This window comes from Lactuca sativa, chromosome 7 (genome assembly GCF_002870075.4).
Source record: "Lactuca sativa cultivar Salinas chromosome 7, Lsat_Salinas_v11, whole genome shotgun sequence".
Classification (NCBI taxonomy): Eukaryota; Viridiplantae; Streptophyta; class Magnoliopsida; order Asterales; family Asteraceae; genus Lactuca; species Lactuca sativa.
Window position 1 is genome coordinate 141,282,563 of NC_056629.2, and position 13,710 is coordinate 141,296,272.

A 13,710-nucleotide genomic window follows, 5' to 3' on the forward strand; every position below is an offset into this window, starting at 1 on the left:
TTGGTTGCCTCTTGGTGAAGACATAGCTCTGTTTCATAATGGAAAACGTCTTCTTTAGTGGAAATGATTATCTTAAGTGCATCCTTACGATTTATATTAACGCATATAAATTTTTGCACATTACTGTACTACTCCTAGTGTTTCCGCTAACATTCTTGAAATGGAGTTACAGCAGTGGGTAGGGGTAGGTTTCATACGGGCGTTAAGCTTTACTCATCTTAGAATCATGTGTGTCCAAACACGCTTGGCTGAGGAGTTTTGATGGGACCCGGTGTATTAGTGCTGGTATGATCGCACCCATAAGTCTATGATGAAGGAACTTCTCAACAAAATGTTTAAGGGTGAGATGATAATGAGTTTTTAGAATCGCTATACGTCATGAGTTTCTAACTAAGTTTTATCTTATATCAATTTGTAACGTAATTCGGTCGTTAAGGGCGTTCTGAAACCAGTTTTCAACGGGAGTCTTTATATGGTAAACCCATGAATTTTTAGTAGTTTTGTATCCAAGTGAACCCTTATACTTGACCCAAGCTAGGTCCTTATTATGACCAATTGATGTATGCTTAGTTATATAATTAAGGCTAAGTAGACCTTCGAGTCTGTTAGGTATGTCCTAAGCCCATCTTGTTAATATGACTGTAGTAATTCGGGTTTTGGTGAATTTTTTTTTTTTTGACCTAGATGTAGGTTTACCTCACATCTGTGCATGGAAAAGTTTTGATAGCAACTAGATCTCTTGTTTAGTATAACCGCTTAACTCACAGTGTCATGCTTACGCCTAGAATAGAGTAGCACCAACGCATACTCACGAACCTAATTTACAAGGTCTTGTGAGCGGTATGTACTCTACTTACAACGATCTGTCCCTTGCGATGCATGAGGCAAAGTCGATGCACCTTGCAAATCGATGCTTGGCTGCAATCCTCCTCTCTTTGAATGTTGTGTGTCTACCCCGTTACTCTCTTGCCTCTGCCTGAGTGGTGATAAGGTCCTAAATAGAGAGTTGGTCTCCGAAATAGTAGTCTCTTTCCGAGTCTCGGGTACGTGAGACAGTAGGGCCTGTAGTAGCGTGCAGTTTCCGAACTCGGGTTATAGTCTACCTGCTTTAATCCCCGATGTTCGCGATCTGTCGGGTCTTCGCCGGGAGGGCTCTGTCAGTCGGTCCCCCGTGGTTGAGGTCATAGCACCCTCGTTGGTCTCCACATGGTGGTTGTTGCCGTTGCTATCGACATTCAACCCTCGATCACGATTGCCCAACGGGGCACAGGTTCGATGTAGTCGAAACGGTTCGCGGAAACCCTTGCTATGCATGGAGGATTGATTACCTCCGGTTCCGCTTCTGATTCTCCTCATAACCATTCACCATTTCTCGGGTTCGGATTGGGAAAGTAGGGGTCTTCCGGTAAATAGGATCTTGCTATGTTGTACTTGCGAGAATAAGAGTGGAAGAGATAATTACTAGGCGTCTAACTCTATAATTAATTATTTATAGGGGTGATCCTTATTAGTTACTTCTATAATGACATAGTTCATACTAATTACATATAACAAGATATGATAGACCTTCGAATAAGTGATCCTACCCTAGATCCACATCCAAACAAGGAAAATGAAGTAAGGCAATGACCACAAATTCTAAGTCTATGATTTCTAGGTTATATAATATCTTAGGGTATCCACTTAGGGGCTATAGATCTATTATTAAGGATCTATTTAGTTTTCATATAGGTTATGATATCACAAAATACTCCTATAGTATTTTAAACTCGTGTTCTGTTCTAATGATCTCATTGTGGTAGTGTTGGTAAGTATTTAGACTTGTTGCCATATCACAACCATTCTTGGGCATGTGCTAATCACTCCTCGGACTAGCATAGTTGATCAGGCTATGCCATTCCCAAGACTGATCATACACCCCCGAGCTTACCTGTGATATTCAACAATCATTACTTTAGTTTTGTTCTAGAATGATGCTGACCTTAGTATGTATGCATGCCTGTATACTTTTAATAAGAAACTACTTATTTCTAAAAGTGTAGTTGTTTTGAAAACTTTAAATCAGAGACTCTAGTCCCAATGCATTTATAGTTTGTATATCTTATGTGGTTCGATATACTGAGTTCACTATAAACAATGCTCTGATACCAATCTGTCACACCCCCAAACCAAGGATGGCGGAAACGTCCGGGGGTGGAGGACTTCATGTAGAGTATCACAACAACGAGTATAATAGTGCTCAAAGTAAATACAACCATCATAAATATAATTGAAAAAGTTACGCCAAAGTATATGTTTACATGATTCAAATCAATTACATTATGATACAAAATGAACTGTTCGACGATTTATCGTCCCATCCTCAAAACGTGGTTGATTTCCTGTTTCACTGAATTCCTGAGAATACAAGTAGTTTTGAAAAGTGTCAACACAAAGGTTGGTGAGTTCATAAGCTTTTGACCGTAAGAGTTTGAAAATCGATCTTTGTAAAGAGATGTATGTTACCAAGAAAAATCCAATATTTTCCTTACAAAAATTATGTAGTCCTAAATACCAGGACCGAAAATGAACAACTATTTGTCTTACTTAAATATATAAAAGTGGTTTTAAATCGGCATAAAACCTTTTCTGATGTGAGAAAAATCCCGTAATGAATGATGGGTAGTCTTAAATACCAAGACCGAAAGTATACAATAAAGTATGTAATTGTTGATGTAAAAAGTGATTTTAAATCGACATAAAACCCTTTTTGATATGAAGGCGTATAAGTATTTTTCCATACTTAAAGTAATTTCAGTGAGCTAAATAGACATAACTCGCTAATTTAAAGTTAGAACCCGTAAACCTTATGATTGTTAATACCACATGTGAGCTATCATAACCATACTTGACATAGACGGTCTCGTAATACGACGTTCTTCAGGCGTCGCCGTTAAATGACACTTGTCACCACAGATCTGCCGGTCTAGCTGTTGCAAGCAGCTCTGGTGTGGGTTTGTCAAACCCAATATAGATCTATACACAACTATCACATTCTCCCTACAAGAGACTTTGGTTACAATTTACAGGACTTTTTGACTTTGTTACTTTGGAAGTAACCCGAAGGGAATGACTCACAAATTTATTCATTAACAGATTTACGTGAACTAAACTGAAAACCTTTGGTAAATAAGTTTGAGAAGTAAATGATACATAAACTATACCTATTATAGTTTATCCAAAACGTTTGTAATGTATAAGAATTCTTTTATGAATGCTTTAATGCTATGAATCCATAAACTATGCTCATTATAGCTTAATATACGTGTTCTAAATGAATGAATAATCTTATCATGAATGATTATATTTCAGTTTATGATGATAAACTAACAAGGAAACACATTCAATATTTAGAACTTATCGTTATACACTTTGCTCAACATAATACAAAGTGTTATGAAAGTTATAAGCTGTTAACAAATTTTCAACCTTTCTACACTGTTTTTGAAAAGTCATAGAAAAATCATACGAAGTTGAAAACTAAATCCGTAAATTCTAAGAGTTCCCAAAATGTGTCTAGTTTACTCATTATTTTTATCATGATTTTTAATGACCTCCAACTTGGGTGAAAAAGTCCATAATCACAGACTGGTCCGGATTGGTGTTTGAAAAGACAGGCTGTTTTGTAAAAATCACCATAAATTGTAGAAAAATCGTGTGGAGATGTGCAAGTAGTCATTTTAAAGCTAAGAAGTGGAACTACTTGCACCTAAAACAGTTTTGAAAACTAAAATGTTTAAGTTGTCCAAAACAGTCCGTGAATGGAGTTGAACTTTTCTGATGAAGGCTGTTAGAAAAGTGTAGTTTTGTTCTTGGTGTTTTAACTTGTATTCCCCCCCCCCCCCCCCCCCCCCCTAAAAACTTGAGAAAACATGAAAATATAGGGGTATGAACTCACCTTGAGTGATTTCAGTAGGTAAGTGTTGAAGAAGAGAAGTGTTCAACCCAAGAACACTTGAAGAATCACTTGAAGATTCGAAGATCTAACAAGAATGTGATGATGTTTGTGTAAGCAATCTTTGATTTTGAGTAGAAGGATATGTAATAATCATAAGAAAGATGATGATACTTACTAATTGTAGGAGAAGAGTCTTGGAGTATGCCTTGAAATTCTCGAATTAGAGAGAAAAAGATGAGAGAGTTTGGAGTGTGATTCTTGGTAAAAAATGAGAGAATGATTAAAGTGTGAGGAGAGAGGATAGATGTTCCAGCCCTAAGAACGTGGGAATAGTTGAAAATAATGAGAAAGGACTTATGAAGTGACTAAGGATGGGCTGGTGGTGAATAGTGACATGGAGTGGGTATGGGAGTGGTTGCTTGTGTCATAGAAATAAGTAAAGTCAACACTCTACTTTTGTACTTCACCCACTCTCTTTTGGATAAGGTTTTATCCTTAAAAAAATGTGATTAATTAATAGTTAAGGGTCCTTATATGTTAAAATAAAGTTTTGGGTGAAAATCCCATGTTAAAACAATTAAAAACGGGCCTAAAATGCGAATTTAGTCGAAAACCGGGAGAAAAAGCGTTCCCAGCGAGACCTCTCGGTCCTAGGCCGAGGTTCGGTCCCTAGGCCGAGGTTCGGTCCTTGCTGGTGCTGAGCCGGAAGCGAAATGCGAACCAGAAGAAGAAGGCGAAGGCGAGGGGCTCAGTCCGAAGGGTCAGAAGCGAAGGTTCGGTTCGGTTCTTTGAGTGAGGTTCGGTTCGGTTCTTTGAGTGAGGTTCGGTTCGGTTCAGCAGCCTTCTTCATCAGGAGGGTTCGGTTCCTAAGGGGACTTTCGGTTCCTAAGAGGGGTTTCGGTTCCTAAGAGGACTTTCGGGTCCTAAGAGGGGTTTTGGTTCCTCAAGCCCGTTTTTCGCGTAGACTTCCGCTTTTGGGCTGTTTTCGCCAAATTCGAGGGTCGGAATGCCCCGAGTGATTATAGAAAGTTGAGAGAGATTTGAGAGAGATTCCACATACTTAGAGAGATTTGGGAGAGATTTGACATACTTGGAGAGATTTCACATACAAAGAGATATTTGGGAGAGATTTCACATTCGTAGAGAGATTTGACATTCTTGGAGAGATTTCTCATACAAAGAGAGATTTGGGAGAGATTTCACATTCGTAGAGAGATTTGACATTCTTGGAGAGATTTCTCATACAAAGAGAGATTTGGGAGAGATTTGACATTCTTGGAGAGGTTTCTCATACAAAGAGAGATTTGGGAGAGATTTGACATTCTTGGAGAGGTTTCTCATACAAAGAGAGATTTGGGAGAGATTTCACATACTTAGAGAGATTTGGGAGAAATTTGACATTCTTGGAGAGATTTCTCATACAAAGAGAGATTTGGGAGAGATTTCACATACTTAGAGAGATTTGGGAGAGATTTGACATTCTTGGAGAGATTTCTCATACAAAGAGAGATTTGGGAGAGATTTCACATACTTAGAGAGATTTGGGAGAGATTTGACATTCTTGGAGAGGTTTCTCATACAAAGAGAGATTTGGGAGAGATTTCACATACTTAGAGAGATTTGGGAGAGATTTGACATTCTTGGAGAGGTTTCTCATACAAAGAGAGATTTGGGAGAGATTCCACATACTTAGAGAGATTTGGGAGAGATTTGACATTCTTGGAGAGGTTTCTCATACAAAGAGAGATTTGGGAGAGATTTCACATACTTAGAGAGATTTGGGAGAGATTTCTGATAAGAAGAGATGGAGTGAAAACGATTGAGAGAGGTTTCATTGGTGACCTTTTTGAGTGTCTGGCTTCGCAATGCAAGGTCCGTAAACCCCGTTAAGCCTTGTTTAAGGATCTTGCATACTCCCGATGAGTATGTAACATTGTTTTATCGGTTTGGCTCTCCACGTACCACCGTTTTAGGTTAAGGAGATCTAGATGTACGCACTTTTCGATTTATGATCTCTCATTAGAATAGAGAGTTGTTTAGAAATTACATAACGTAAACTCTAGTATCTACGGGCAAATTGAGTTGACCAGTTTGACTTGTTGACTTTAGTTGACTTTGACTTGACCGAAAATTGACGATTGTCACAGACATGGGGTCCTTCTTCCGCAGATCTCCATACATCTCTATCGAGCCTCTTAAGATACATTTCCATTCTTTGAGACCAATGGTGGTATTCATTTGCAACAAGTATTGGAGCTCGATTAGAACCTCCAACACTGTTGGAAATGTTTAATGATAAAGTTTGTGCCATATTTCCTTGTTTTTTTGTTTTTTTTTTAGAATGAGCTTCGGTGGTACAAAAGGCTATCTAAAATCATATTTTTGTTTAAAAAGCAACCACTTTGGCTCTGATACCAATTGTTGAGAGAAAAACTTGAACAAATGTTAGTACAAGATAATTTTGAAGAATAATAAGTTAATCTCAAGGATCTTGTTAGATCAACAATAATAAGTTAGAAGTGTTAGATTGCGGAAATATAAAGAAAATATAAATGACAGCAAGGTATATCAAGTAGACACCAAGTTGATTCATAACAAGGATTGCATGCAAACACAAGTTAGTAAATGTGATCAACTTAAAGTGAAGAGGAACTCGGGATATCAGTTCAGATAGAATAAAGATGAATGATCTTTGTATTTTAATAATAGTTCTTGAAGTGATAAGAGTGGTAAAGATACATGAAGAGGGATTCTCTATTTATAGAGTCCCGAAAAGTTACATTGGAAATAAAACAAATATTATTTTACTGAATTCAGTGGCCATGCAAGGTTTACTGGACAAAACAAAGTAAACACACTAAGTCAGTTAAGTAACATGAAAGTCTTCATTCACCATTCATCTATGCGGTAGTTGTTGCGGTTGCGGTTGCGGTTGCGGTTCACAAAAAAATATTTGTAACATCCCAAAATTCAAGCCCAAAAATTTCATTTTAATTATTTATCTCATAAAAGCATTCATTAGAAAATACTGTGCCAACACGTCATTTCATAAAACAATGTATCATGTTCGAAACCCACGTCATAAACAAATATCATATCAGAGTACAATCCCAGAAAACTCCGTGCGGAAAATCATATGTGTGTGTGATGCCATGCTACGCCGTCGGCTCCTTCCCCTTAGACGAAGAGGTACCCGAAACCAAAAACTGAAACGGTAAGCACAAAGCTTAGTGAGTTCCCCCATCATACCACATACCATACAATACCATCGGTATCTTTCAACCGGTAATCATCATCGGTATCTTACAACCGGTAATCATCATCGGTATCTTTCAACCGATAATCATCATCGGTATCTTTCAACCGGTAACTGGGGTCTATTCCACCCCCTACTACTAGCATACAACAACAAGGTATAAGCATACAATCAAGCATATCCGAGTACTGACCTACCCTTCGGTCCTAAGGACCACTGTCAGGGGAAAACTATCCCTATCATACACGTAACATATCATACAGATATATCTTATAACCAAACACGTATCCATGCCAAGATAATTATCACAAAGACAATCATCTTCTAAAATACTCCTACTTGGCGGGCCGGCATTATAGCCTTAGACCCACCCCTACTGGAAGGTAACTTACCTCGAAAGGCTGGCTGCTGAAAAGCTTATCCGCAAATGTCCGACTGTTGCTCCGATGATCCTCCGGCTATATTTCCATAAAGCACTTAATCAGACATTGATACTATTCCCAGGGTAAAATGACTATTTTACCCCTGACCGATTCCAAACCAAAATCAAGTCAAAGTCAAAGTCAACTTCTAGTTGACCCAGCTCGTCGAGTTGGCTTGCCAACTCGTCGAGTCCATATCCAGTCGATTGTCCTTATTCCCGTCTCTACTCGTCGAGTTAGGCATTGACTCGTCGAGTTCACTTCCTAATTGATACTCAATGGTCCTTCATCCGACTCGTCGAGTTGTATGAACAACTGGTCGAGTTGATCTTCATCCGATGAACACTCTAGGTTGTGACTCGCCGAGTTGTATGAACAACTCGTCGAGTCTGTTCTTGAGGCAAGAAGATTGTCTTGGACCCGCCGAGTCAGGGCATTGACTCGCCGAGTCCCTCCATTGTTGAGTATGGCTTCAGACTCACTGATTCCACCTATGGATCACTGCTCTACTCACATACTCGAAAAGGGGAAAAATCGGGGACTCGTGACTAGACTCGCCGAGTCCGAACAACAACTCACCGAGTCGCATACATGCAATCTCTATACACTCGATTCTGCTTGAATCCAGTGCATTCCATTCATAAATCTGGGTTCCTAGGGCTCAATTAACACGTAAAGTTTCCAACTTTACATGTATATAAGCATCAATGGGAATTTTAAGGCTCAAAACACACTAAAAGAGGTAGATCTAGGGCTTTCATGCAATATGGCCCCATAAAGGTATTAGATCTAGGCTTCTGGAACTCGAACATAGCCAGATCTAGCAGCTATTCAACCCATTATGATCCCTATACTACTAACAAGCTTGGAAATGATTCAAAGATAACTTTTATGGTGTTCTAATGGGGATTTGAGCATAGAAACAGAATAGATCCGAATTGTACCTCAATGAACTCTGGATTAAGTCCTAGATCCTTGTTGTTCACCTTCTCTTTTGGTCTCTCCTTCCTTCTCTTCTTCAATCTTCAAGGAACAAGCACAAGAACACTTCAAATCACAAGGAGAGGGTTATGGTTCGGTGTACGATGCTCTGAGGGTGAAGGAGGCTAACTTGGGGCACATAAGGGGGGTTTAAACAAGGTGCAAACCCCTGAAATTAGGGTTTCTTCCAGACTGGTGGACTCGTCGAGTCCAGAGTATGGACTCGTCGAGTCGACAACTAAAACGTGCTCAATATTCCGTCCCTACTCGGCGAGTCTAGCCTACGACTCGCCGAGTCCAAGGCTAAAAATGTAAAATACTTAGATAAATCATACATACCAGGAACCAGGTGCTACAAATCTCCCCCGCTTATTTTAGACTTCGTCCTCGAAGTCTGTTGCTCGATCCTGAAACAGCTTGGGGTAATGCTCCATCATTTCCTTCACCGGCTCCCAAGTCTACTCCGAACCCTTCCGGTGCTGCCATTGCACCTTCACAAGTTCCACCCTCTTGTTCCTCAAATACCTCGACTTCCGGTCGAGGATTGCCACTGGTCGCTCAATGTAATTCAGGTTGCCATCGACCTGAATATCCTCCAGGGGTACTACTGCTGAGTCGTCCACCAGGCACTTTCGCAACTGAGAAACATGGAAAGTGTTGTGTATCTGACTGAGTTCGGTTGGCAGATCCAGCCTATACGCCACCTTGCCCACCCGGGCCAGAACCCTGAAGGGTCAAATGTACCTGGGGCCCAACTTGCCCCGTTTCCTTAATCGGATGACGCCCTTCCATGGCGACACCTTCAGGAGAACCATATCCCCGACCTGGAACTACAGGTCTGATCGGCGCTTGTCGGCGTAACTCTTTTGCCGACTTTGAGCAGTCTGAAGCCTGCTCCAAACCTGTTGAATCCTCTCGGTCGTCTTGAGCACCACTTCGGTGCTCCCCATGACCCTCTAGCCTACCTCACCCCAATATATCGGAGTCCTGCACCTCCTTCCGTACAACATCTCAAAAGGAGGACGGTCAATACTCGCGTCGTATCTGTTGTTGTATGAGAACTCGGCCAAAGGAAGATAGGTATCCCAGCTACCACCGAAGTCTAGCACGCATGCCCGCAACATATCCTCCAGATCCTGGATGGTCCGCTCACTCTGACCATCTGTCTGCGGGTGAAAAGCAGTGCTAAAATGCAGACGAGTACCCAGCTCATCATGGAACGTCTTCCAGAACCTGGAAGTAAACCATACATCTATGTTTGAAATCACGGAGACCGGCACTCCGTGCCGCGCCACCACCTCTCGGATGTAGATATCGGCCAACTTCTCAGCCGAGATACTCTCCTGAATCGGTATGAAGTGGGCGCTCTTGGTCAATCGATCCACGATGACCCATATAGCATCCACTCCCCGTATGGTCCTGGGAAGCTTGGTGATAAAATCCATCGTGATGTCTTCCCATTTCCACAACGGAATCTCCAACGGCTGCATCTTGTTGTGTGGCCTCTGGTGCTCGACCTTGACCTTCCTGCAGGTCAAGCACCACTCCACGTACCAAGCTATATCCCGCTTCATGCAGGGCCACTAGTAGTCTAGACGAAGATCCATATACATCTTCGTCGCCCCCGGATGAATGGAGAATCGAGATTTGTGCGCCTCCTCCATCAGAACCTGGCGCACACCCCCGAGATATGGCACCCACACCCTACGGTGCAGTGTCAGCAATCCTCTACTGTCATAGTTGAAGGAGGAAACTTGTCCCACAATCTGCACGCTTTTCCGATGTTCCTCCTTCATGGCCTCCTGCTGGGCCTCCCGAATCCGCTCCAACAGCGGAGTCACCACTGTCATCCTTAGGCAGATATCTCGGATCGGCGTTGCCTTGCAGCTAAGCGCGTCAGCCACCACATTGGCTTTCCCCAAATGGTAAAAGATCTCACAATCATAATCCTTTACCACGTCAAGCCACCGACGCTGCCTCATGTTCAGATCCGGCTGGTCCATAAGATACCTCAGGCTCTTGTGGTCCGTGTAGATGGTACAACGAACCCCATAGAGGTAATGACGCCAAATCTTGAGGGCGAACACAACAGCCCCCAGCTCCAAATCCTGTGTCGGGTAGTTCGCCTCGTGAGGCTTCAGGTGCCTCGAAGCGTAAGCAATAATGTGCCCTCTCTGCATCTACACTGCGCCCAAACCCGAGATGGACGCATCGCAGTACACAACAAAATCCTCCATGCCCTCTGGCAGGGCTAATATTGGCGCCTCGCGCAATCTCTGCCTCAACGTCTCGAATGCGGCCTGCTGCTCGGGCCCCCAACGAAAAACCATGGCTTTCCTCGTCAACCTGTTCAGGGGTACGACTATCTTGGAGAAGTCCTAAATGAATCTCCGAGAGTAGCCCGCCAATCCTAGGAAGCTCCGAATCTCAGGTGGAGACCTCGGGACCTCCCATCTCATCACGGCCTCTACCTTGGTCGGATCCACTAATATCCCGTCCTGGTTGACAAGGTGCCCCAGAAACTGCATCTCGCGCAACCAGAACTCACACTTGGAGAACTTAGCATATAAGCTCTCCCTCCTCAAAGTACTCAGAACCTCACGCAAATGCTCCTCCTGCTGCTCTCGCGTCTTGGAATAAACCAAGATATCGTCAATGAAAACAATCACGGACCGATCCAACATCGGCCGGCACACGCGATTCATGAGATCCATGAACGCGGCAGGAGCATTGGTGAGCCCGAAAGGCATCACCACAAACTCATAATGACAATAGCGTGTCTGAAAAGCAGTCTTCTGCACATCCTCCTCTCTGACCCTCATCTGATGATACCCTAATCGCAAATCAATCCTAAAGAACCAAGATGCTCCTTGAAGCTAGTCGAAGAGGTCATCGATCCTCCGAAGTGGGTAACGGTTCTTCACCGTTACCTTATTCAGCTCCCGATAGTCTATACACATCCGATGCGACCCGTCTTTCTTCTTCACAAACAGAATCGGGGCTCCTCAGGGTGAACTGCTCGGTCTAATGAATCCCTTGTCTAACAGCTCCTGCAACTGTATAGACAACTCCTGCATCTCAGGAGGAGCCAACCGATACGGTGCCTTGGCTATCGGAGCCGCACCAGGGACTAGGTCAATCCTAAACTCCACCTGCCTCTCCGGAGGTATCCCAGGCAACTCCTCGGGGAATACATCCATAAACTCCCGCACCACAGGCACATCTCCCACTGTCGCCTTACCCGCCTCCCGGGTGTCCATAACATAAGCGAAATACCCTGCGCAACCCTGCTGAAGGTAACGCCTAGCTCTCGCTGCTGAACATACAACTAGTCCTCGATGTGGCCTCTCACCCTGAACTACCAACTCTCCCTCACTTGGGGTCCTGATCCGTACCAGCTGATGTGCACAATCTATCACTGCCCCATTGGGGCTCAACCAATCCATGCCTATAATAACCTTGTTCCCCCGCAACGGTATGAGAACCAAGTCTACCAGGTAACGTTCCTCGAACAGCCTCAAAACACAATCTCGGTAGACCTCCGATGCTCGTACTGATCGATCGTCTGCAATCTCGACCTCTAGAGGGCAGTCCAACATGCCCGAAGACTCAGGATACTTCTTGCTAAGCGCAAGAGAGAAAAATGATCGGGTAGCACCCGAATCAAACAACACATGAACTGGGATACCGTTCACATGGAACGATCCTAAACGCATATACACAAAGCACATATCAATATCATAACATCATACAAATAAATCAGAGGGAAAGAATCATACCCGTCAGCTCCGAACCACTGGAGCCTCCGACTTGACCTTCCGGACATCCACAACCCGTGCTGTCGCTGGCGCTGGCGCCACTGCCGGCGTAGCTTCTGCTGCTGAAAACCTTGTACAATTGGCCTTTTTATGGCCCCTCTGATTGCATTGGAAGCAAATCAGGTCTGATGTCTGAATTGCAGAAGCAGGGGTAGTACAATCTCTGCCAAAATGCCCAACCTTGCCGCACTTATAGCAGCCTGAACCCGTCCCAGTACGACAGACTCCCTCATGTGCCCAACCGCATTTCCCATAGCGGTCCCGCCCTGACTAGCCTTTTGGCCTACCATCGGATCCCTTGGGCTTCTTCCCCGAAGCCCCCATCGTCTGCCCCTCAGCGGTCTTCCTCTTTCGTATGTGCTCCAAATCAATCTCTCTCTTCCTAGCCCTGGAAATCATGGAATCCAGGGTAGGGCAAGTAGAGAAACTAACATGCTCCTGAATATCAGCTCACAACATGTCATGGTATCGGGTCCTCTTCATATCCTCATCCCCCGCATACTAGGGTATCAACAAGGCCCTCTCCCGGAACTTGGCGGTGATCTCCGCCACAGTCTCCGTAGTCTGTCTCATATCCAAGAACTCTCTGGCCAGCTGCTGAAGCTCCACAGTTGGTGCAAACTCAGCCCTGAATCGGGTCACGAAATCTGACCATGTCATAGCCTCAATGGCTGGGGCTCCCAACGTATCGCCAATCAACTCCCACCAATCTCTAGCTCTATCCCTCAAACAACCTACAGCGAAACGGACCTTCGACCCTTCCGGGCAGAAGCTCGTCAGCTACGCAGACTCGATGTCTGCGATCCATCTCCTAGCAGCAATGAGGTCCTTCACCCCATGAAAATTCGGCGCACCACTCCCACAGAAGTCCTTAAAGGACAGTGTGCGTGTACCCACCTGGCTAGACGCCAGATCACTCCTGAATGCCCAAAGGCGATCCTCCATCAGCTCAATAATCCCTTCCTTGATCGACCCGAGAATGACCGGGGTCGCCTCAAGGATACCTCTCGTAATCTCAGACGCGATGAACTCGCGTAACCCATCATCAACATGCTCGGATCCCGCTCCCGAACCCGATCCTGAACCAGATCCTGATCCCCCTGCTCCATGACGTGTGACCACCATTCTGAAAATAATAACACAATTGTCAGGATCACATATACCCCCGAAAGGTCTCACACACTCTCCAAGTTTCCAGGTTCCATCTCGATCCTCCTTGAATCGAGTACGGATCCTCTGCTTTCAGTAGTACGGGCCCATAATACCTTCCACATCTATCCGTACTTTCCTCAAGGA